At 31.2% G+C, this 22,175-nt stretch overlaps 1 protein-coding gene across 1 annotated transcript in view; it reads left to right on the forward strand.

The window, feature by feature from the left end:
• Nucleotides 1–22,175, forward strand: part of LOC124419400 — a 245,153-nt gene that overhangs the window by 44,228 nt on the left and 178,750 nt on the right. The gene's annotated exons all lie outside the window — the stretch shown is intronic.

The raw sequence follows: 22,175 nt of genomic DNA on the forward strand, positions 1-22,175 counted from the left end.
TTCTTAGCACTTTTTCTTAGCACTTTTTTAAAAATTTTTAGCACTTTTTAGCATTTTTTTGAGAAAAATCTAGCATTTTTTCCCAATAATGTTTTGGCAACACTGGTGGCGACCGTAGTATTTTGAATCTTATGTACCGATGATCAGAAAAGGAGTGCTCGTTCGAAACTCTCCAATCCTGAATTTAGTTTATGAAAATTCTATGTTTTCACGTTGAACACATGTAATTGAACACCTCTAATAGGGCTTTTGCGTTCATAATTATGTTTAACCAACCTGTATTTCGAACAAAGCTCAACTATGTTTTATACTTTTTATTAGCACTAATGAGTCTGATATATTTTGTATTAGTCGGACATAATTTGGGAAGTACAATTGCTAAAAATATAGTGTTTATACCCTACAACACTATAGTGGGGAGGGTATTATACGTTTGTGCTGATGTTTGTAACATACAAAAATATTGGTCCAATACCCACCTTAAAGTATACCGAACGATTCAGAATCATTTTTTGAGTCGATTAAGACATGTCCGTCCGTCCGTCTGTCCGGCTGGCTGGATGGCTGTCCATGTAAACCTTGTGCGCAAGGTACAGGCCGCAATTTTTAAGATAATTTGATGAAATTTGGACCAAGCATGTTTTTTGGACGAAGCCTATTGAAAATGGTTGAAATCGGTCCATTATTTCACCTAGCCCCCATACAACCGTACCTCCCGATTTGAACTTTTTATGCCATAATTACGTCAAATATTCTGCTATCTCTTTAAAAATTGGCACAAATAAGTTTTATATAAGTATAAATGATACTGTAGATTTTCGTAAGGATCGGCCTATATTTGACCCTAGCCCCCATACAAACTCCCCTTCAAAAAATGACTTAAACGTCTAAAATTGTCTTGTAACCATTTGTATCGCAATGAAACTCAACAAAACTAACTGTTATTTAGAAATATATCCTTTCCCCAAATTAACCGAGGATCGGTCCATATTTGACCTATATAAAGCTTCATTTAGAAATTTTAGTTTTTTATCAATAAATTGCTTAAATATTTTGGAATTATTGGTAATACTCAACATAAAACTTTCTTAATAAAAAATAAAAATTTTATAAAAAGTAAAAATTTTAAAAAATGTAATCATGGTGTAGGGTATTATATGGTCTCCCATGCCCGACTATACTTTCCTACTTGTTTTTAGATAGTTCTTATTTTGCCTCATAAGAATCTAAAATTAACGTTTGCAGAATAATGTTAAGAAAACGTCCAACAATCGTATGAACTAACACGTTACAGTGCTATATTCGGCCGTGCCGAATCTTAAATACCCTCCACCAACTACTTTTATATTAATATTTTTTTTATTTTGTGAAAAATTGGTGAAATAAAGTTTTCTTGTATTTTTTAATAGCAAGAAAATTGGTGGTTGGTTGGTTGTGCGGGCTGCAATAGATGCACTCGTGGGTGCTTTTGGTCCCTTTGTGAAACCTGTAAATATATTAAAGAAGGAGGAATAGGACGTAGAAAGTTATGGTAAGAAAGATAGTGGCAAGAAATTAAGGGGTTGTTAATAGTAATGGAGGACACTGAAAGACAGAGATAAGATAGTCAGAGAGAGAGAGATAAGATAGTAAGAGAGAGATTAACTATTTAAACGGAAAAGAGTCTCGAACTCGAAAAAGCTACTGATCAGTGCTATTTGAGTTTGTGTCGTCAAACCAACCGCAATGCCTGATAAAGGCGGTATGGTTATCTATTTTAGTCCCTGATAACTCTGAGGTTTCCTCCAGAAATCGATGTTACAGATACCGAAGTCTGATGTTCTCTAATTGCCTGTAGAGTCCTCGTATCCTCGTACCCATACGAGTACGATGTTTAAATATCTCGCCATCCTATTTAAGGATGCCCGGCATTCCTGGACTAGTCGTGATGTAGAGTACCCGTCGGGATTCAATTAAGTAGCACGAATAGGGATTTCGTCGAAGTTATCCAGTTATCATGATCGACATTGTCCTTAGAACCTTTTCAAGGATTAAACAATTTGCGTTTATATTTAGTGCTTTCCTCCAAAAGGTAGCTCCATAGAACAGAATTGGTCTGATGACCGCTTCAAAGATCCATTTTACTAAATTGGATTTTAACCCCCATTTTGCTCCTATAGCTTTTTTGCAAATGTACATTGTCGTTATGGCTTTTGTAGATCTTGCTATGATGTTGGGTTTCCAAGATAATTTGTTATCAAGAATAACAGCTAAATATTTAGCGGAGTACAAAAGTGGTAGTTCAACTCCGTTCAGACGAGGCAGTATAAAAGAGTAACTCTTATACTTCCTAGTAAATAGTATAAGTTCGGTTTTGCTCGGATTCACACCCAGACCACTATCGATACTCCATCGACATAGTATTCTGAGTGCAAGTGGATTCCTGCTACTGCTACAGCAACTTCATCGACATAAGCAACAGTTTTGTATCTCATTGAATCCAGTGTCTTGAGTAAACAGTTAATGACGACATTCCACAATAATGGAGAGAGTACACCTCCTTGTGGTGTGCTTCTGTTCACCTTTCCGCGGATCGTTACTGTGCCCATGTTGGAGCATATGATCCGTTGTTCCAAAAGTTCTCCTATAAACCTTGTAGTTGAGTCATCTACATTGAGTTTTTGCAAAGCAGATAGAATTATGTCAGGTTTTACATTGTTAAAAGCACCTTCTATGTCCAGAAAGGCTACTAACGTGTTTTCTCCAAATTCAAGTAATTTCTCTATGTGACCAACTAGAGAATGCAGTGCAGTCTCAACCGATTTTCCTTTGGTGTATGCGTGTTGAGAGGGTGATAAGAGAAACGAGAACGTCAATGATTCTCTCTAAGGTTTTATGCAGAAAGAAAGATAGACTAATCGGTCTATAGTCCTTCGCTTTGGTGTGTGTGACTTCCCACTTTTAGGAATGAACGTTACTTTGCACATAGTCCATTGATCAGGTATGTGGGACCAAGTGAGGCAGGCTTGAAATATGGTTCGTAGCCAGGATGTGACTAGATCTATTTTGTGTTGTAGATCAGCAGGTATGATAACATCCGTCCTGGGGATTTATATGGGTCAAAAGTACTATTCATGGAGGACTTGTATAAAGACCATTCTCCTGATCTTTTGACCTGATTGAATAGTTTGCGGCATTCTTTGCGGGTCTTCGCTATTTCGGAGAACCACCAGGGTGGTTTTCCTTTCTTCCTTGGTATGGAGGGTTTGCAGGTTGGCTTAGTTACTTCCTGGAAAGAGCGGGTAAGTTTATTTACCGCATTTTCTATATCTACTGTGTTACGTATAACCGTGATCTACTGAAGGAGACAGTTTAGAATCCGGCTTTGTTCGGTCCAGTTTGTTTTCCTTCTATTTAGAAAGGGTAGATTCCTCTCCTTTGTTAACTCTAATGAAAATTCGAGATAACGATGATCTGAAAAAGAACATTCATCCGAAACTTTCCAATTGGATATAACACTTACAAGCGTTATATCCAGTACCTCCTGTCGTTTTGCAACTACGGTTCTGAGCTTATATTTACTACAGCTAAGTTATGGTTAAGTATGAAGTCAACAATGTACTCACCACGTGTGTTGATGTTGCTGCTATCCCAGATCGTATGATGGGCATTTGCGTCTGCGCCCAAGATGATAGGAGTGCGGTTTGAGTTTGCTGCACGAACTGCCCCGGTGACCGTATTACTGGGTTTTTCAAAAGCCATGAAGGCGGAAGAGGGAGCACTGGTTGGACCCGACATCCTGTTCGACTGTCCGACCTGTCCGGGAGTCGCAGGGGTCATTGCTTGGTTCGCAGTGACCGGAGTAGGGGCGATTGCTGGCGTACAAGCGAATGCTAAAGCAGCAGTTTTTTTTAAATTTTTACCGTCTTTGCTTCAGTTTTTTGATAATAGCGGGTCGAAATATTCCCGATTTTCGGCATTTTTTCTATTCGCTTAACAACAAGTTTATATATCAAGTAGTGAAAAAATTATGTACAAATTAAAAAAGGCGATTTTTTGCCATTTTTTGGGAAAAAAATATCTTTTTCTTTTTAAGTTATCTAAGAAGATGTATATAGAATTTATACTTTTTGGAAAGCTGACTTTTAATAAAATACGATAAATGAAACAAAACCTAAAAATTTTTGATACCGAGGGGATCAAAAATTTCGATAATTCGATAACCCCGCCCTTGGTATGGATATAATAGGCAAAAATCCATTTTTGGAATTTTTAAAACTTTTTTGGGAATTCCGGGATTTCTAATAAGAAAATTCGAAATTTTATTATTTAATTTTGGATTTTGAGTAAAAAAATCCACCTAACTGTAAAATTTCATCAAAAAATATTCATAAATAAAATTTTTACTGCAATTTGAAAATTTTGTATCTTCGCAAAAACTGAATATAAAATATATTTTTTTAATTTAAAAAAAAGTATTCCGCGAATTTCTTAATTTTCAAAAATACAGTTTTGAAAAATAGACAAAAATCCTTTCCATTGATATATAACATGCCTACCTAATGTTTTTTAAGTGACAAATTAATTAGGGAAAACTAAACATCTTTTAGAGAATTTACCCAGCACTATTATTTTCATCCATAAGGTTAACTCTTAAATTTGTTACATATATATAAATATGTTCAGGTATTATTTTTTAAACTGTAATGATTTTTACCCCTATAGTTCACTTTAATATGTAGCTTATTAAAGGGACCTATTGAGGAAAAATTCATTACATTAGGAAACGTTAGACATATTAGGTAGAATATCATAACCCTTTAAAAATAATTTAATTTAAGTACCTGTAATTAATATATAAGACAGGTTTATATCTGTTTGTAATTATTTGTATTTGTCTAACCATGCCGATCGTACTAAAAAAATTATTTGTGCTCCATTTTATTGAACACTCTTCAAAAAAATTTTCAAGATAAAGTCAACTTCTTATTGAAATATATTGAAACTGTACATAAAAATAAAGTGGATAAAACTGAAAATTTTATAAAATCAGTTGATATAAAACTGTAAAGTCTTCGGTATTTCATTGCTAAATTTCGATCGATATTTTCTAATTGGCTGGATGAATGTGTAGAAGTTGCTATTTGCGTATCAACTGTTGGTGCTCCCTGTAAGCAGTATGAGGATTTGAGCTCAAAATCAAAGAGGAAAAGGTTATCAACCTTTTCAATGTTAAGAAAAGAAAAACAGCCTTTTGATGCCATAAAAATTGCAAATATTCTTCCAACCGCATCACCAAGACGACTGAAAAGAATTGTAAAGAGTATACCCACACCATTATCTGATACAACGTTCACTGAGGAAGAAGCTATTGCGCTTATGTTGCAGCTGGGATTAAGTCGTGATAACTACATAACGTTTAGAAAGGCGCTATCTGAAAAAAATAGTGGATGTTTTACCATCATATGACAAAATAAATGAAAAGAAGAAAAGCATTATACCATCTCCAATTGAAATAACTGATCGGAAGGCTGTTATTGGACTCGGCGCTCTACTCGAAAATACTGCTTTAAGGATTGCTTCTGACTTTTCTTCAGACCAACGAAAAAAAATAAATTCTTGTGATTTTCAACTCATTTGTAAGTGGGGATGTGATGGATTATCAGCACTCTCGGAATATAAACAAATCAACACAAGTGAATCATCTTCCGAGTATAAAAGTGTATTTATGACATCGCTAGTTCCATTAAGAATTCGAAAGTATGCTGACAGCGATTCTCCATCAACCGGTTTCGATGATATTTGGAAGAATTCGACTCCAGGATCCAAAGCTTTTTGTAGGCCAATAAGCTTTGAGTATATAAAGGAATTCAAAACAACAACGCAAAATTTGACGCTTTTTCAAACATTTTGAAACTACTTCCGGAATTAATATGAATTTACTGCAAAAGGTCCATATTATTCTAATGGCGATAAATAGCAAGCATAAAGTGAACACAACAAAATTTGGAGAGTATTCTACAAAAGTTTCTAAATTACTTTTGGAATTGTATTTCTGGAATGAAATGACACCTACAGTTCACAACATATTATGTCATGGAAAGGTCATCATAGAACATAATATTCTGCCTTTAGGACAGCTTACAGAAGAAGCCCAAGAATCGAGGAATAGAGACTTTAAGCATATTCATCAGTTTAGCTCAAGGAAGTGTTCTAGGCAGTCTCAAAATGAAGATATTTTTAATAATCTGATTCTATCTTCTGATCCTGTTTTATCTACTATAAGGAAACGTTGGATTTGCTACAAAACGTTAGCATTTGAAAATATTCATGAATTTAAAGATTTACTTTATCTTTTAGATATGGACCACTGCGATACCGATTATTTTACAAAATTATATTAATTTATAAAAAAATAAATAACGACTATTTTTATATAAAACTAGCTTATAACCCGCTACCTTGTAAGCGAGCCGTTTTATAGGCATTGTGAAATTGTGTTAACCTCTCTATTTTTTAATGTTGTACTACCGATATTTAAGAAAAGAGTACCTATTGAAGAATGTACCAAAAAGTATCATAAAGTCCCCTTCTATAGGGTCTCACTTAATCCGGGACATACATGCTTAATTTCATGTTTCTGGGTCTAATATAAATAGAAAGGTAATTTTGTCTATTTTAAAAAATTAAATTAAAAAATTCGCGGAATACTTTTTTAAAAAAAATTAAAAAATGTTTTTTATTCAGTTTTTGCGAAGATACAAATTTTTCAAATTGCAATAAAAATTTTATTTATGAATATTTTTTGATGAAATTTTACAGTTAGGTAGATTTTTTTTCTTAAAATCCAAAATTAAATAAAAATTTCGAATTTTCTTATTAGAAATACCGGAATTCCCAAAAAAGTTTTAAAAAATCCCAAAAATGGGATTTTTTGGTTTTTTGCCTATTATATCCATACCAGGGGCGGGGTTATCGAAACCCGTTACAAAATGATTAAGAACATATTGGGTCATATAAAACAGGTCACTATAATTTGATATCGACTATGCGATTTGAGAATTTTTGCTCAAAATTGAATTTTATATAAAAAATAGGGTTTTTTTGGATGGATCTGGTCCCCTCGGTATCAAAAATTTTTAGGTTTTGTTTCATTTATCGTATTTTATGTAAAGTCAGCTTTTCAAAAAGTATAAATTCTATATACATCTTCTTAGAAACTTTTTAGATAACTTAAAAAAAAAGATACTTTTTTCCCCAAAAAATGGCAAAAAATCGCCTTTTTTTAATTTTTTAAATTAAAATGCCTATAACTTTGGACTCAGTCATGATTTTTACATAATTCTTTCACTGCTTGATATATAGACTTGTTGTTAAGCGAATAAAAAAAAATGGCGAAAATCGGGAATATTTGGACCCGCTATTATCAAAAAACTAAAGTAAGGACGGTAAAAATTTTAAAATTTTAATTTTCAAATGCGAATATCTCCTAAACTATAAGAGATAATTTACTGCTACGACAACATTTTTTATAGTGCTCGATGAGAAGATTCTATAAATCGGAACTCAAATGAAGAAATAAGATCGTTTTAAAAATTTAACATAGCCGAGGTGTCCTAATTTGAGGACCCCCCGCCGGGCCCCTGGTTGGCCTATAAGGTCCAAATTCAAAACCTAAACTCGACAACACCTCCTTTTTGCGCATACCAAATTTCATTAAAATCGGATTAACCGTTTAGAAGTTACCGAATTATTTCCCTCTTTTTTTTTCCTATACCACTGTGCGCCTTTTTAAACCTGGGAAAATAATTCTACCGATCTATCCAATTGGCCATTTTCCAAAAATACATTATGCAATAAATTATATACCAAAACTAATGGCAATTTTAATGCTTTAAAATGGTGCATAATCGACTGTCCTGGCATGAAAACTGTCAAAGTTATTTGCAACCATATCGGAACCTCAAATCACAGTGTTTTTGACATAGAACAACAATTCTACCGATCCTTCAAATTGACCATTTTTTAGACGAACACATTATGCCACAAATGATATACCATATTAAAGTGCAATCATAATGCTTTAAAATGATGCCTAAATGATTGTTATAGCGTGAAGACTGCCAAAGTTAATTGCAACCATATCGGAACCTCAAATTACCGCCATTTTAAACCTGGGAAAATAATTCTACCGATCTATCCAATTAGCCATTTTCTAAAAATATATTATATACAAAAATAAACGGCAACTATAATGCAATAAAAACATGCTATAACATGAAAACTATAAATGATATTTGCAACCATATCGGAGCCTTAAATTACCGCATTTCTAAACCTGTACCAATAAATATACTGATCTAATCAATTTTTGTAAAAATTCATTATGCCACAAATTGTAGACCAAAACAAATGGCAATTTTAATGCTTAAAAATGAAGCATAAACGATTGTTATGGCATAAAAACTGTCAAAGTTATTTGCAACCATATCGGAACCTCAAATCACAGCGTTTTTAAACATAGAACAAAAATTCTACCGATCCTTCAAATTGACAATATTTTAGACGAACACATTATGCCACAAATGATATACCAAATTAAAGTGCAATCATAATGCTTTAAAATGATGCCTAAACGACTGTCATAGCGTGAAAACTGCCAAAGTTAATTGCAACCATATCGGAACTTCAAATTACCGCCTTTTATATCCTACACCACTATAGTGGGGAGGGTATTATACGTTTGTGCTGATGTTTGTAACATACAAAAATATTGGTCCAATACCCACCTTAAAGTATACCGATCGATTCAGAATCATTTTTTGAGTCGATTAAGACATGTCCGTCCGTCTGTCCGGCTGGCTGTCCATGTAAACCTTGTGCGCAAGGTACAGGCCGCAATTTTCAAGATAATTTGATGAAATTTGGACCAAGCATGTTTTTTGGCACAAGGACGAAGCCTATAAAAATGGTTGAAATCTGCTATCTCTCTAAAAATTGGCACAAATAAGTTTTATATAAGTATAAATGATACTGCAGATTTTCGTAAGGATCGGCCTATATTTGACCCTAGCCCCCATACAAACTCCCCTTCAAAAAATGACTTAAACGTCTAAAATTGACTTGTAACCATTTGTATCGCAATGAAACTCAACAAAACTAACTGTTATTTAGAAATATATCCTTTCCCCAAATTAACCGAGGATCGGCCCATATTTGACCTATATAAAGCCTTATTTAGAAATTTTAGTTTTTTATCAATAAATGGCTTAAATATTTTTGAATTATGGTAATATTCAACATAAAAGTTTCTTTACAAAAATTAAAATTTTATTAAAAGTAAAAATTTTAAAAATATACTCATGGTGTAGGGTATTATATGGTCGGCCATGCCCGACTATACTTTCCTACTTGTTTTATTTTAATTACAATTTTTTTCAATTGCAATATGCTTTTCAAATTGTTACGATCTCATCAGTGGCAAGCTTTAGGTGTCAATTTAATACATAAATGAGTTTTATTTTCTTAGGGAAAAAATAAAACTCCTCAAATAAGTATTAAGTTTGTTCCTTTACTTGTCAAGTTTGCATGTTTGTACCAGAAATTGTAAAAGGGAACAAATTTGAGTAAATAAAAATATTTTCTCTTTGCCAGAACTTGCAGGTTTTAGCCAGAACATTTTTTCCTGTCAAAAAAAAAATGTCAAATAAATTATTTGTTTAAAAAGTATATTGATAACAAAAGCTTTTTGAATTTTTTTATTTATTGAAAGAAAAATTTATTTTTTTCTGTTCCCGTACTTTTTACAAGTACGAAGAGAAAATTCATTTATTCTCTTTAGCCAGAAAAGTTCTGGAAAAAGCTATTATTATTAATTTTTTTTTAAGTTTAATTTGAATTTTTATTTTTAGGTTGAAAATAGCATTTTTATGTGGACTTTTCAAGTCACAAAAATAACTGTTATAAATTAACTTTTTTGATATTTTTATATTCCAATATAAATATATTTTATGTTTGTTATTCGCTTTTTTGACTTCAAAACGTCAATAATGTGAATAATTTGTTTGTAATATATTAAGAACGGGCTGATTGATCATCGCACACCCTAAACTTTTGAACCTAGAAACATGAAATTTTGACACTAAATGTATTTTTGGTTATGTATATCCACTAAGAAGGGATTTTTAAATATTTAAATTTTTTAAGGGTAAAAACGTGTAAATTCGGTAACCTAATATCTCCTAACATATAAAAGATACTACAAAAAAAGTTACACTTATCGTTGTTTATTCAAAAATTAAGCGGACATGTGTCTGGTACTTTTTCGAAATTCGGTTAACCAGTGAACATAGAAATAAAATTTAGACCACATTCGTACCTTATTGAAAAATTACGATTATATGTTTGGTAATTTTGGGAAATTCGGACGTTTAAGGGGTAAAAATCATACTTATCTTCAAATTTTACATGAAGAACTTTGACATTCAAGTGAACATTTAGAGAATAACGGCCGGGGGACAATGGGGGACTTGAGACTACATATATGAATTAAAAACAAAATTTCGTATATCTTAAAAACTGTTAGATAATTCAAATATTTCATAGATAGAAATTGGCGATGGATATAAATTGGCAAACTTGCAATAATTTGCTTGGCAACTCTCATACGTAAATAAATTAAAATAAAATATATTGTCATCAAATGTAATTATAATAAACCTTTAAGAAGAATTGCATAATGGTATACGCATAATTGGGACGAACTACGAATTTCGTTTGACACTGCGAACTGCTTCAAGAAAATTGGTTGCGTAAATTCGTCACATGGAACACAATAAACTTTTACGCACTGCGAATTATTTTCAAATCTCCGATATATTTTTAAATTTCGCGGCACATTCTTGACATAATTTCACTATTATATAATATTTTTTATTTGGAATACAAACAAATTGCACGAAATTAAATTTATTTATTTTTTCCTAAGTGTAAAGCCGCAATTAATTTCGCTCCGAATTTTTAAAGTTTATCTTACAAACTAAACTTAATTAAAATCTGAGACTTTGTTTAATAAAATCAGTGAAAAATTTGCTATTTATTAGTGTATTTATTTATTTGGATCGTTACTAATTTTCCACATTAATCTAAATAAATGAAATGACTTGTCTCAAATTATTCGATATTCCAATATCCTGATGTATGCTGATGATGTAAAAATCTTCCTTAGTTATCGCCAATTGTGTGATCAGAAATATCTTCAAGATGACCTTAATTCGTTTCTTACGTGGTGTAACATAAATCTAATGGAACTAAACCTAAAAAAATGTAAATACATGCGATTTGCAAGAAAAAGTCCTATCCCTGCTAAGTATGTCTTCGATGGATATGAGCTCGAACTTGTTGATAATTTCCTTGATCTTGGAGTTTTACTTGATTCCAAACTAAACTTTATTCCCCATATAACGATGACAGTTAATAAAGCCAGAGGTGTACTTGGTTTCATAAAAAGGTGGTCAAAGGAATTCAATGATCCTTATGTTACAAAAACACTTTATACATCATTGGTAAGGCCTATTCTAGAGTATGGATCCATTATATGGGACCCTTTGTACAAAAAATATTCCGACGCCATTGAATCTGTCCAAAAGCAATTCCTGCTTTTTTGTCTCCGTGGACTAAATTTTAATCCATTAAATTTGCCTTCGTATTCCGCTAGACTTGCTTTAATTAAAACTCCAACACTCAAAAGCCGCAGAACAATGTTAAATATTTCGTTCATTTTCAAAATTATTACTGGCGATGTATGTTCCAGTTTTCTAATTAACAACATCGCGTTTAATGTTCCTCGACGTTCGTCCCGATATTTTTCTCCGATATCAATACAATTTTTTAGAGCTAACTATGCAAGTGCAGATCCATTAAGGAGGATGTCTCATGAATTTAATAAATATTATTTGTATATTGATTTCTCATTGTCTTCACATGTTATTAAAAATAATTTATTATTTAAGCTAAATTCATAACTATGTAAACCATTTTTATATTATTTTTTAAAAATGCCTGTAAGGAACTTTTCCATAGGCAAATAAATAAATAAATTATTAATTTTCAAATCAAATTTTGTTTACATACTGAATGGGGTGACCATATTTCTAAATCAAATATTTCTTAACTTCAAAAATTCATTAAAAATATTTTACTTTTGAATATTGAATCAAAACAATGTTAATAAAAATTGTGTTAATTTAATTTATTTACCATAAACGTAAGAATAAACAATTCTTTAAACAAAATTTAACTTTATTTGGAAAAAACAAAAAATGTAAAATGAAATACGGTCACTCTAAACCAATTTAAAGGCTCAAGCTGTTCCAAAGTCGTTTTATACAAGATTGTATTAAAAGCCATCTGGTAATTGCTGGTGTTAATAATTTATGTACTCCAGTTTGAAAACGTTTTATTTATATCCGACTTTTTCTCATTCAAGAATTGTACATTACATTATGTGTATCAGATGCAAATCCAAATAAATTTTTCAGTTATAAAATTTTTTAAAACATTACAAATATAATTTGAATATTGAATACTAGATGCAAAAAAAAATTAAAGTAAATGCATTTTTTTTGAGTTTACATCAGTTGTTTAATCTGATTCATCATCGCACAGTCTAAACCGTTGAATCTTAATATCTGCAATTTGGACAGGAGGTTGGTCTCCCACCAAATAGATCCACTAAGATTATTAGAAATTCGAATGTTTAGGGGTAAAAACGGGTAATTCGGTAACCTAAACTAGAAAAGATACATAGACAGTTTTAAACCTATTGTAGTTCGTTTAAAAAATAATAAAAATAATAAAATAATTTCATTTAAATTTCAAAATAATACGTTAATGATCTATTTATTTCTTACTTGCTAAAATTTAATATATATTTTTATTCTTAAAAAATAATTCATATTGTAATGCCTTGGGATATACAATATTTTTTGTTTTTTAAATAAAAAGCCCACTTAACGATTTTGAAAATTCTAACGACAATAGTTTAGAGATGCCAAGCAAATTATTGCAAGTTCGCCAATTTCTATCTATCTATGAAAAATTTGATTTATCAAACAGTTTTCAAGATATAAGAAATTTTATATTTAATTCATATATGTGGTGCCAAGCCCCCCATTAAAAGTCCGCCCGTTTTTTTTCAAAACGTTAACATTAAAGTTATTCATATAAAATTTGAAGATTCTAGCTCTAGTAGTTTCTTAGATATACAATTTTTTCTATTTAATTCCTGTGGGGGCTTCAAGCTCCCCAGATGAAAGTCCACCCTTCTTCCTCCAAAATGTGCAGATGAATTAAAAAATAATTTATGCAAAATTGATGAATCTAGTTATACCCTACACCACTATAGTGGGGAGGGTATTATACGTTTGTGCTGATGTTTGTAACATACAAAAATATTGGTCCAATACCATCGAATCAGAATCATTTTTTGAGTAGATTAAGACATGTCCGTCCGTCTGGCTGTCCATGTAAACCTTGTGCGCAAGGTACAGACCGCAATTTTCATTGAAATTTGGACCAAGCATGCACAGGGACGAAGCCCATTGAAAATGGTTGAAATCGGGCCATTATTTCACCTAGCCCCCATACAACCTTACCTCCCGAATTGAACTTTTTATGCCATAATTACGTCAAATATTCTACTATCTCTCTAAAAATTGGCACAAATAAGTTTTATATAGGTATAAATGACACTGTAGATTTTCGTAGCGATCGGCCCTTATTTGACCCATACAAACTTCAAAAAATGTCTTAAACGTCTAAAATTGACTTGTAACCATTTGTATCGCAATGAAACTCAACAAAACTAACTGTTATTTAAAAATATATCCTTTTCCCAAATTTACCGAGGATCGGTCCATATTTGACCTATATAAAGCCTCATTTAGAAATTTTAGTTTTTTTATCAATAAATATTTTGGAATTATTGTAATATTCAACAAAAAAGTTTCTTTATAAAAAGTAAAAATTTTAAAAATATACTGATGGTGTAGGGTATTATATGGTCGGCTATGATCGGCTATACGTTACTACTTGTTTTATTTATATTTTCCTAGATAAACAATATTTTGTATTTTATTCTTATGGGAGATAAGTCCCATTAAAAGTTTGCTCGTTATACTCTAAATGTTGGGATGAATTTCTTCAATACTAGTTTCTCAGATATACGAATTTTTCTGTTTTATTCATATTGGGGTTCCAAGCACCCCCCGCGAAAGTCCGCTCTCTTTTTTTAAATTTTCAGAATTTAGTTGTATTAGTTTCCCAGGAAATTTTGTATTAAATTAATAAGGGAGGTACCGCTCCCTTCATGGTTTGCCCGCCAATTTAATACCCAAAATATTTACATAGATGTTTAAATTATTCGTGCAAAATTTTAAGATTCTAACTGTAATTTTTTCAGAATAAACTAATTTTGTATATTTAAATTATATGGGAGGTACCACGCCCGTTAACGCTAGTCCTCCCACATTTTATCCGAAATAATAATATAGACACTAAAGTTGTTCCGACAAATTTTGAGGAATCTAACTGTTATATTTATTAATTGGATGTTAGAGTTATTCGTGCAAAATTTAAAGATTCTAACTGTAACAGTTGCCAAGATAAACCAATTTTTGTACCCACTTTTTATCATAAATAATCATATTAACACTTAATTGGCTTCAACAAAATTTGAGGATTCTAATATACGTATTTTATATATTCTTAATATGGGTGTGGCTCAGGGGCCGGCGGGGGGTAATCAAATTAGGACACCTCGGCTATGTTAAATTTTTAAAACGATCCTATTTAAGTTATCTCTTATAGTTTAGGAGATATTCGCATTTGAAAATTTAAATTTTTAAATTTTTTACCGACCTTACTTTATTTTTTGATAATAGCGGGTCCAAATATTCTCGCCATTTTTTTATTCGCTTAACAACAAGTTTATATACCAAGCAGTGAAAGAATTATGTAAAAATCATGACTAAGCCCAAAGTTAAAGGCATTTTAATTTAAAAAATTAAAAAATTTTTGATGAAATTTTACAGTTAGGTAGATTTTTTTTGAATTTTCTTATTAGAAATCCCGGAATTCCCAAAAAATTTTAAAAAATCCCAAAAATGGGATTTTTTGGTTTTTTGCCTATTATATCCATACCAGGGGCGGGGTTATCGAAACCCGTTACAAAATGATTAAGAACATATTGGGCCATATAAAACAGGTCACTATAATTTGATATCGACTATGCGATTTGAGAATTTTTGCTCAAAATTGAATTTTCCTTAAAAAATAGGGTTTTTTGGATGGACCTGGTCCCCTCGGTATCAAAAATGTTTAGGTTTTGTTTCATTTGTCGTATTTTATGTAAAGTCAGCTTTCCAAAAAGTATAAATTCTATATACATCTTCTTAGAAACTTTTTAGATAACTTAAAAAGAAAAGGATACTTTTTTTCAAAAAAACAAAATGGCAAAAAATCGCCTTTTTTAATTTTTTAAATTAAAATGCATATAACTTTGAAATTTTTATAAAATCAGTTGATATACAACTGAAGAGTGTTCGGTATTCCATTGCTAAATTTCGATCGAAATTTTCTGATTGGCTGGATGAATGTGTAGAAGTTGCAATTTGCGTATCAACTGTTGGTGCTCCCTGTAAGCAGTATGAGGATTTGAGCTCAAAATCAAAGAGGAAATGGTTATCAACTTCACTAGAAACCTTATCTAACGAAGAAGTTTCGGACACTTTTAAAGCAATGTTAAGAAAAGAAAAACATCCTTTGGATGCCATAAAAATTGCAAATATTCTTCCAACCGCATCACCAAGACGACTGAAAAGAATTGCAAAGAGTATACCCACACCATCATCTGATACAACGTTCACTGAGGAAGAAGCTATTGCGCTTATGTTGCAGCTGGGATTAAGTCGTGATAACTACATAACGTTAAGAAAAGCGCTATCTGAATAAGGAGTGGATGTTTTACCATCATATGATGGTACTCTACTCGAAAATACTGCTTTAAGGATTGCTTCTGACTTTTCTTCAGGCCAACTAAAAAAATAACTTCTTGTGATCTTCAACTCATTTGTAAGTGGGGATGTGATGAATTATCAGCACTCTCGGAATATAAACAAATCAACACAAGTGAATCATCTTTCGAGTATAAAAGTGTATTTATGGCATCGCTAGTTCCATTAATGGCATCGCTAAGTTTCGATGATATTTGGAAGAATTCGACTCCAGGATCCAAAGCTTTTTGTAGGCCAATAAGCTTTGAGTCCAAAATAACAACGCAAGATTTGATAAATCGTATTGAAGCAGAAATTAAAAACTTGGAATCTATAACAATCGAAATAGAAAATTGTTCGTTTAACATGTCCTATGATTTAAAACTTACAATGATTGATGGGAAAGTTGGAAATGCCATTACAGGAACATCATCTACTTGGTACTGCTACATATGTGTAGAATTTTCGAATATTTCCAAGCAAAGGTCAATAAATGAGGAAACATTACAATTTGGAATATCACCCCTACATGCTCGCATACGATTTCTGGAACATTTTCTACATTTAGCATATAATTTAAAGTACAGAAGCATACCAGAAAATGCAAACAAAAGTGCAAATAACAATAAGGAGTTAATGGAAATGAGAGCCAGTGAGAAAATCAGAATTTAAGGAATTTAAAAAGCGGATGGGATTAAATATTGATAAACCACTCACAGCATATGGAAGCACAAACGATGGTAATACCGCTAGACATTTTTTCAAACATTTTGAAACTACTTCCGAAATAACCGGAATTAATATGGATTTACTGCAAAAGGTCAATATTATTCTAATGGCGATAAATAGCAAGCATAAAGTGAACGCAACAAAATTTGGAGAGTATTCTAAAAAAGTTCACAAGATATTATGTCATGGAAAGGTTATCATAAAACATAATATTCTGCCTTTAGGATAGCTTACAGAAGAACCCCAAGAATAGCGGAATAGAGACTTTAGGCATATTCATCAGTTTAGCTCAAGGAAGTGTTCTAGGCAGTCTCAAAATGAAGATATTTTTAATAATCTGATTCTATCTTCTGATCCTGTTTTATCTACTATAAGGAAACGTTGGATTTGCTACAAAACGTTAGCATTTGAAAATATTCATCAATTTAAAGATTTACTTTATCTTTTAGATATGGACTACTGTGATACCGATTATTTTACAAAATTATATTAATTTATAAAAAAAACAAGTAAGAGCGCTATATTCGGCTGTGCCGAATCTTATATACCCTTCACCATAGTGTATTTTAAACATAATTGATCTTACAGTCTTGTTAATAAAAACATTAAAAAAATTTGAGTCGATTTAAGCCGAATGATTCGGCGGCGGCTCAAGCAACTAAATATAGTTCGGCGGCGGCAAAGCTCCGACTAGAAGCCGGTCGACTTCGACCTCTGATTCATTGCTGGTAAACATTGACGAGACGTAGATTTTGTTTTTGTTTATCGTAAAAAAAATTGTTTTCAAAAGCACTTGGGAAAAATTTGTGTTAGTTTTAAATTTCAAACTTACATTATTCGCATAAAAATTATTATACAATAACTCACAATCTACTCTCATATAATTGAAAACGTTTTAAATACTTTTTTCTATTCATTAAAAAATATATTTGCAATACAAAAGGGAATATTATTTTATTTTAACAAAAAATGCAAATCATATTTTTTTGCTGTCTATTTTTTGTATGTTTGGATTCCAAACAAAACAAAAAAATACACAGCTGAATAAAACCAAATACATCTACACACACACATGTAAATCTTTTTCTATATTCAGTGTTGTTGTTGCTTTTATAACAATTTTTTGATGAAATTTTCAGAGGTTGTCTCGGATTTTTGTTCATATCTCCGTTATTTACCGACCGATTTTGCTGATTTTAAATAGCGATCTTCTCGAAAGCATGTCTAATAGAATTATTGAAGATTCGGATTTCGCCGATATCTGGGGTCCTCTAAAAACTGATTTCAACAGACAGACAGACAGACAGACGGACATGGCTTAATCGACTCCGCTATCTATAAGGATCCAGAATATATATACTTTATAGGGTCGGAAAATTATATTATAGAAATTACAAACGGAATGACAAACTTATATATATCCTTCTCACGAAGGTGAAGGGTATAATAAATAAAGACTATTTTTATATAAAATAAATACTTGTTAATTTTTTAGGGATAAAGAATAAAAAATTAATCGTAAAAAGTGGCTGTAAAAATAAAAAAAATTTTTACTAGGTTAATTCTCTAAAAGATGTTGAGTTTTCCCTAATTAATTTGTCACTTAAAAAACATTAGGCATGTTATATATCAATGGAAAGGTAATTTTTTGAAAATTAAAAAAATCGCGGAATACTTTAAAAAAAAAAATTAAAAATTTTTTTATTCAGTTTTTGCGAAGATACAAATTTTTCAAATTGCAATAAAAATTTTATTTATGAAATTTTACAGTTAGGTAGATTTTTTTACTCAAAATTCCCAAAAAAGTTTAAAAAATCCCAAAAATGGGATTTTTTGGTTTTTTGCCTAGTATATCTATACCAGGGGCGGGGTTATCAAAATCCGTTACAGAATGTTTAATAACATATTGGGTCATATAAAAAAAGTCACTATAATTTGATGTCGACTATGCGATTTGAGAATTTTTGCTTAAAATTGAATTTTTCCCAAAAAATGGGGTTTTTGCATGGACCTGGTCCCCTCTGTATCAAAAATTTTTAGGTTTTGTTTCATTTATCGTATTTTATGTAAAGTCAGCTTTCCAAAAAGTGTAAATTCTATATACATCTTCTTAGAAACTTTTTAGATAACTTAAAAAGAAAAAGATATTTTTTCCCAAAAAAAATGACAAAATTGATTTTTTTTAATTTTTTAAATTAAAATGGATATAACTTTGGACTCAGTCATGATTTTTACATAATTCTTTCACTGCTTCATATATAAACTTGTTGTTAAGCGAATAAAAAAATGGCGAAAATCGGGAATACTTATACCGCTATTATAAAAAAACTAAAGTAAGGACGGTAAAAATTTTAATTTTCAAATGTGAATATCTCGTAAACTATAATTTACTGCTACGACGACATTTTTATAGCGTTCTATTAGAAGATTCTATATACGATTTTTTTTTAATCGGAACTCAAATGATGAAATAGGATCGTTTTTAAAAACTTAACATAGCCGAGGTGTCCTAATTTGAGGACCCCCGCCGGGCCCCTGGTTGGTCTATAAGGTCCAAATTCAAAACTTAAACTCGACAACACCTCCTCTTTGTACATACCAAATTTCATTAAAATCGGATTAACCCTTTAGAAGTTACCGAATTATTTCCCTCTTTTTTTCCTATACTACTGTGCAACGTATATCAAAGTCTATATATAAAAAACTATCAACTGTTCTCTCATTTGTTCCTACATTAATTAGGCGTTCTCAAAATTTTGTTGTTGTATTTCTGTGTGTATTTTAAAAACGTTGGGCACAGACCTTGCATCGACAAGTGCTGATCAGCAACTGATTTGATTTTGTTTTTTAAGGTGGGAGCAAACCTACTGATATTGCTCATTATAAAAAGAAGAAGAATTAAACATAACAACTATTATTAATTAATAACAACTAACAGTAAAAAACAAAATGATGAACATTCTTATCGAGGCGACCATTATAACTGGAAAGTTTTAGGAAACTGATCTATTGCTACCACGTATTCCTATGTACACGTCGGAGATGCCATTCCTTTTTAAGCGCCTACAATTTCCTATTAGCCGAACATTTGCAATGACGATTAATAAAGCTCAAGGTCAGTCCATGTAAGTTTGTGGACTTAATCTAGAAAATCCATGTTTTTCGCATGGACTGCGTTATGTTGCATGTTCGCGAGTAGGAAACGCCTCACATATATATGTATACGCACCAAAGGGAAAAACAAAAAAATTTGTGTATCCCAAAGCATTAGAATAAGAATTATTTTTTAAGAATAAAAGTATATATTAAATTTTAGAATGTAAGAAATAAATAGCTCATTAATGTATAATTTTAGAATTTAAATATATTGTCATCATATGAAATTATAATAAACCTTTAAAAAAAATTGCATAATCTAATAACTAAATATTGTAATTATTATGTTTTTAATTTCTATTGGGTTAGCGAAGCACACCGGGTATTATCTAGTAAGAATATAGAATTTGTTTGTAATTACTTTACGTGAGAGGCACCAAAATTTGGGACTATAGCTGTTAAAGTTTTCTAGATATACATATTTTAATAATTAGGTTTTAGTATTTACTTTATATGGTAGGTGTCACGTCTGTTTTTGCTGATCTCCCTATTTGTGTCAAAAAAAATTGTATTTAAACAAAAGTTACTTGTACAAAGTTTGGGGACTCTCTACGTGGCACCTCGCTCATTTAAAATTTCAACATAAAAAGTAGGAATTTATTGTAAAAATTTCAAGAAAATCGGTTTAGCCGTTTATTTATTCGTCTATAACAACATACAAACACACATTCATTTATTTTTAAATATATGAGTAGAAGATATATAGCTATACCACATGTGTTTTGCAACCCTAAAAACAATATAAATAAAATACTCACTTCAAGATTTCGAAAGTTTTTCAGATTAAGAATATTTACATAAGAGAGATGCCATGCAAATTATTGCAAGTTCGCCAATTTCTATCTATCTATGAAAAATTTTAATTATTTAACAGTTTTCAAGCAGTGTTGCCAACTTAGTGCTTTTAGCACTATTTGCGGTGCTATTTGGTGTGCCAAACGCGGAAAATTTTGCTCATGGTGCCTTTCTTCAAAAAGGCACTAAAGTGGTGCTTTCTAATTTTATGACAGTGCATTTAGTGCTTTTTATACCCAACATATACCCAAGATGAGTGGGGTATATTGATTTTGTCACTCCGTTTGTAACACATTGGTCGTATATATTTTAGGTCCTTATTAAATTCTAAGGCGATCTAACCATGTCCATCCGTCTGTTCATCTGTCCGTCCGTCTGTCTGTTGAAAGCACGATAGGGTTAGAACGTAAAGAGCAAACGAGTTAAATTTTTCCACAAAATTTTTATATGCATCAAAATTTCTCTACCAAATGACATTAATATTCATTACCGACTTAAAAATATTCGACATAAATATGTTTTATATAAGCCAAAATCTCTCTAGCAAATTTTACGGCAATCGGTCCATAATTGACCCTACCCCCACATATGGTCACCTTCAAAAATTGATTTTAACGCTCATTACTGACTTAAAAATACGTGTTTAGCGGAGAAATTCGAAATAAACTACTTTTATACAAATGTAATCTTCCTACCGAATTTAATTCGGATTTATCGGTAACGTACCCTACCCCCTATTAAGGTCCCCTTAAAAATATGAGTACAGCGATGAAAATTGACAAAAAATAAGTTTTATATAATTTTTTTACACAGTTGAATCTATCCCTCATATATATAAATCCTCCATGATTACTTCATCGTTGTACTCGCAATAAAAAGATTTTTATTATAATTCTTTATGCCGAATTTTATGACGATTGGTCTATAACTGACCAACAAAACAAAATCTATGTACAAAATGTACAAAAGCAAATATTCTTTAAAAACAAAAAAAAAAATATTCAAAATACTTTAAAATAAGTGAAATTAACAATTTTTCCAGAACTCAAAATATTTAAAAATAATATATATAGATTTTGCAAAAAAAAATATATATTTCATAAGTTTTGTAAAATTTTACAATTTGGGTGTGGGTACATCGGTTGGCCAGTTGGTAGTGTGCCTGTCAGTTTGAATGTTTAATGAAATTTTACTATTTTTAAAATTTTCATCTTATTTATCTAATATTCGTCAAACATTAGTTTTAGTTCTTACGTTACTAAAAATCTAACTCACACCGGTGAAAGACTTTAGTATGACGCATGTTTTGTTTTGCAGCCCAATGTTCTAAAAAACGAATTTTAAAGTCTTGGAGGAAATGAGCGAAATAATGTGCAATTTTTATTAAAATAAACAATATTTGTCTGAAAAAATGTTAGTGCTTTTTTACCCATTTTCAGTTAGAAAATTACGCTTTTTTACCCC

Source organism: Lucilia cuprina, chromosome 4, assembly GCF_022045245.1.
Source record: "Lucilia cuprina isolate Lc7/37 chromosome 4, ASM2204524v1, whole genome shotgun sequence".
Lineage (NCBI taxonomy): Eukaryota > Metazoa > Arthropoda > Insecta > Diptera > Calliphoridae > Lucilia > Lucilia cuprina.